Here is a 5356-nt window from a genome sequence, read left to right as displayed (position 1 = left end):
ATTCCAACATTGTTGCCTTCAACCTCGTAAGTATTTCAAGTGCCAACGATATCAAATAGCAGTTGACTGTCCAAATAGAAAGCTCGTCTCTTTAGTGGAAGAAGAATTGTACGCAAAAGAGGAAGAGATCAGCCAATCAAGTGGGATGAGGAAAGCCTGAGCAAGGAAGAGCTAGTGCATGCTGATCGAGATGAAGCCTTAGTGGTCTGCTGCAGCCCGGATATGATTGTGATAGCTGATGATGAAGACTAGTCGCATCACATCTTCCACTCTAAGTTCACTTCACATGGTAAGGAACTTGCAATAGTTAGTAAACTAGATCCAGAAGATTATGGCCCATCGAAATTAGGGATCACTGAAGAACTAACTGAACGGGTAATAAAAAGAGTAATAACAATGCAAGTGGAACTCCAACAAAAGAGATTATTCATTTTAGACTACCATGACATGCTGCTACCTTATGTGCACCAGGAGAACATCAATATCATCCATTTTCCAGTCAACAGTTCAGCAACTGCAAACTCCTCAGGCATCTCTCCAAGCTTGGCACCCTCAATGCTGTCCATACATACTTCTGGAGATGTGATTTCAACGCCATCATTGCAACATAGGGCCAGCTCATCTTAACCTTTGATGGTGTTTCGTTCTGATGGCACTGGAACTTCAATATCCCCATCAAACCAGTTGGTTGATATAGAACGATTTGCAGAGGATTATCAAGTCTGCTGTGTCTTTGCTGGTGTAGTTGCTGACATCTGTCATGCCTTGGATGAAAAGGTTATTCCCTTTTGTGATGGTATCATGAGTCAGCTTCCAAAGGACCTCTCTAATTCCATGCTCGATCTGTCTGTCAAACCTCCTATATTCTCATGCTTTCGTGATATTGCCCTTGCAATTGGTGACCGTTTGGAGAAATATGTTCGCTAATGCTTCAAGGAGCTGCCGCACATCTGGATGCTAGTGATGAAGAAAGAAAATTGGAATTTCGAACTAGGAAGCTGAAAGGAAAGAGACCTTTGGTTTCCCTGACGATAAGGTAGCTGCAGTACCCCTGAGAAGATTGCATGATCTCGTTGCCCAGAAGAGGGGTTATGTGGATCTACAGGAGGCCTCAATGGAAGATTCAGTGTCATGTTGCTATGGAGCCACACTTCAAAAGGACTCGAGCTTTACTACTGCTTGTAGTTGGGCTACTACAAGTTCTTCAACATTTTTGATTCATAGCAAAACTTCCTTACAATACCATCAAAAGATTAAAGCCAATGGTACTTTGATGTACATGGTAGCTGCTGATTGGCTAGACCCTAGCAAGCATGAAGATGATCTTGGTGGTTGCACTAGTCATTGTTCAGAAATATGCTGCACAAGGTGGTAGGGAGTTCTTCATTGTAAACATACAGGTACCAAGATCAACCACATATAGTCTTGCTTTATATTGTATGATGGATACCCCTGTGGAAGATGTTCCTCTACTAGAAAGCTATATCAAAGGAGATAATGCTTATAGGAATTAAGGTTTAAGCTCATTCCATATATTTCTAAGGGATCATGGACAGTGAAGCAAAGTGCAGACAGGCAAGCATGTTCGGTGGGTTTGCAAGGGTATGTTCAAATAAATTAAGTTATCTGAGCCATCCAATGTAGATGCTAAGAAGCAGCATGATCCTGAGCAGCCTATCATGTCATGAGGTTCTGAGCTATACTTTCTGCATCCCTCCACTCCGTTCAACCTTGGCATTGGTTTTATCAATCTTTCAGCTGCATTGGACTGGGTCTCGTCTTCTTATCATTAAGAACCATATCAGCTTTTTGTGCTCATTGCCTAATCTCGATCCTTTTGCAATGTGATCGGCTATCGAAACACCATGCAATGAAGCATTTGATTCTCCAACTAGGGGTGCAAATGGGTCGGGTCGGGCCGGGTTATAAGTAACCCTGACCCAACCCAATTTCTTGTTTGGTTCCTAATTTTAGACCAAGAACGAACTCAATAGAAGATCGGGTCAGGTTAATTCGGATCCACGGCTACAATTTTTAACCCAACAGGTCATTCGGGTCGGATCGGATCTATGTATAACTCGGATCCAATCCAAAAAATTCAAGTCCGGTTCGTGTTCGAGTCGGATCCAGTTCAGAACCCAAAAGAATGATATTGACACAGCAATATAACTGTAGAAAATGAATTTGGACAGGTTGAAAGCTCATTATGGATGTCCTAAATGACTGTAACGCTTTTTTTTTTTTTTTAAGTACAAGACATGTAATGTCCGGGCCCAATACAGACCGGGCCCAATACTGTAGGGCCCAGTTAAATAGTATTGGGCCAGGGAAGGGTTAGCAGGCCTTGCAGGCCCAAGAAGAGTAGGCTGCCATCTCCCCGAGGGCTGAAAGGACAGTACCACTAGGTGGCCAACGGAGAGACCCCCCACAGAGCATGCACAACAGAAAACCGCCACCTCTTCCTTCCCTCGGCAGCCGAGCTGTGAGCTGGCCGGAAGGGGAGGGCAGCTGGTGGCTCCCGGGGCTCTGAGGAAGGAGAGGATGCCACCTCTCCTTGGGGTCAAATCCTAAGCCAAGTTTTTATAGCCCTAAAACCTGCTAACCCTGATTTTTGATATACCCCCCCTAAACCTCTAACCCCCTGGAATTACTGTGCCAGAGAGCTTGGCCCTGGAGCTGGAAGCAGAAGGTACCCCACAGCCCTAGGAGAAGAAGGAGGGACTTTGCCGAGAAGGAAGAACTGCCCAACGGTAACCGGCAAAAAAAATCCAGGTAAGAGGCCCCTTTTTAATAAAATTTTAGGGAGTGGAGAAACCCTCTGTGGGGTATTCTCCCCTCTGTTTCAACTATGGGACAGAGAGGAGGAGACCGGCAGAAGGGAGAAGGGTCACGGGCCGGACCCATAGACCTCGGACCGGCCTGAGAACGGCCGCGGCCCAAGGCCAGGCCCGATGACCACTCGGGGAGAGCTGTCTGCAGGGCACCGCAGCCTCGGCTGCGGCTACTCTAGGGCTCGGGGGGCAGCCCCGGGCCGCCGGTCAGGTTGAGCCGGCAACCGGCGTGGCCACAAGGCCGCCTGCCCCGGCCGGACCACTGCCTCCTCTCCGGCAAGAGGCGGTGGTGCCGGAGGGAAGGACCAAAGAAAAGAAAAGGAAGAAGGGAAGAAGAAAGAAAGAAAGAAAGAAAGAGAGAGGAGGAAGAGGCCGTAGATCCGGCCGGAGGAGAAGAAGAAGGCCGGAGGACCGGCCGAAATGGCTAGGGCTTCCGATCGGAACCAAGGAGAGAGAGAAAAAGGAGAGGAGGAGGGGACTTGCCCGTGTACGGCCGTGAGCGTCGCCGGTGTGGGCTCGGCCGGGGAAGCCGAGAGCTCAGCCGCGGGCTCGGCCGGGGAAGCCGAGAGCTCGGCCGCGGGCTCAATCGAGGAAGCCGAGAGCTCGGCTGCGGGCGTCGCCGATCGCGGTCCGACCCCCTCCCCGTGAGGAGGAGACCATCGACCTCCCTTCGCCGGAGAGGAGAGGAGAGGAGGAATGGGAGATCGGGATGAAAGGAAGCTTCGGGAAGGAGAAGAAGAAAAAAGAAGAAACGGTGAAGAAAAAGAAAGAAAAAGAGAAACAAAAAGAAAAGAAAAGAAAGAAAAAGAGAAGAGAAAAGAAAAGAGTGGGTTAACGGGCCAGAATCGGGTTCGGATCCACATCCGAACCCGCAACCCGTTAAGCCTAAAAATCGAAATGGGTTAAGTAAACCCAATTAAACTAGACCCAATCTAGTTGGGTGAACCCGGATGAGGGATTGAGTGGGATCTGAACCCAATTGAACCTGAACCCGAGCCCAATTTAATTGGGCTAAGTCTGGACGAGCCCAAACTACAAATTGGGTCAAATCCGAACCAAATTAGGCCCAAATTGATTTGGGTCCGAACCCAGTTGAGTGGAGTTAATTCCAGCAGACCCAATTAAACTTGGGATTAAGCCTAATGACTAATTAGAAGGCCAATTAACCCATATGGACCCAATCAAGGCTCCAATATGAACACATTAGACTTGGGCTAAATTTCGGGTAGGATCCAAACAAGTAAAAAGGAAATAATATGCTTATTATAATGTGTTTTTAGGTGACTCAGGATCCGTCACCAGGACGTAAGAAACTTGGGATAACGAATTTGCTGTAAGTAATCTGTCTTAATCCTATCGTAGATCTTGTATTACATTTTATAAGATGAACAAGTATTTTTTTTATACAATTTGAATTGCATACATGATTTATGAAGAAAGTAAGTAACCTGTCCAAATCCTGTTATGGATCATGCCATGTTATTAATGTTTCCCAAGCATTTATATATGTTTCATGCATGATATGTTACAATGCATAAGTAACTTGCATGATCCCAGAAGCTATGGCTATGTATGCGACATGATGATACTGATATTTTAATCATGCATGTAAGTTTATAAAGTCTTAGCTAGCCCAGAGGCACTATAATGGGCTCGAAGATGCTACTGAGAATGACTGAGCCGCCAGTGGCTGAATAGTAACTGAGCCTGCCCCGCCAGTGGCTGAATAGTAATTGGGCCTGCCCCGCCAGTGGCTGAATAGTAACTGAGCTTGCCCCGCTAGTGGCTGAATAGTAACTGAGCCTGTCCCGCCAGTGGCTGAATAGTAACTGAGCTGGCCCCGCCAGTGGTCGAGTCTGACTTCGCAGTAGCATCCGAGAGAAAAAAAGACCACGGCATGCCGGGGGCACGGTTTGATATGCATATTTTATGAAAATTTTTGTGATTTGCACTACTGCTTTGTTTAAATTACATACATGTTATGCCATGATGATTATTAGATAAACATGCATGTCAGCTTCTCAAACCCTGATTTACATGTTTAGCCTACTGGTTGATCCGGTAGGATTATGCAGGATTACTTACTGAGCCGTGTAGCTCACATCTGTTTATGCTTCGTTTTCTTTCAGATCCTCATCAGTGATCACCATCAGATATGTTTTTATTTTGTTACTGAGCTTCGTATTTTTGGAGAAGCTTATATACTTTTGTACATTTGAATAGCATAGAAGCTCTGTATTTTTTTTTGGATTCAAACTTGAAGGTTGTACTGCAAACTTTTAATATATATATATAAGTTTGAATCCTTTTGGCTACCTGTTACCCCTGTATGAGGCTGCGTGCTACTGTGGGCGATAGTCGGCAATAGCACGGCCGTGTCACGGATCCGGGTCCGGGGCGTGACATTCTAGTGGTATCAGAGCAATAGGTTAATTATGAGTAAAAATTTCAAATTTTAATAAGGACAGGGGTAGTTAAATCTCATTTAGTGAAATTCCGTATAATTGGAAAGGAAGAAAAGATTT

General features: G+C 45.9%; 1 pseudogene; it reads left to right on the top strand.

Annotated features, from left to right (window-relative positions):
- Window positions 1-633: 633 nt before the first annotated feature.
- LOC113463618 (uncharacterized) lies at window positions 634-1621 on the top strand (annotated as a pseudogene).
- Window positions 1622-5356: the final 3735 nt, after the last annotated feature.

Source organism: Phoenix dactylifera, chromosome 17 (genome assembly GCF_051530095.1).
Source record: "Phoenix dactylifera cultivar Ajwa chromosome 17, Ajwa_hap1_PhDact_Kaust_v1.1, whole genome shotgun sequence".
Lineage (NCBI taxonomy): Eukaryota > Viridiplantae > Streptophyta > Magnoliopsida > Arecales > Arecaceae > Phoenix > Phoenix dactylifera.
This window is presented reverse-complemented; position numbering and strand designations above follow the sequence as displayed.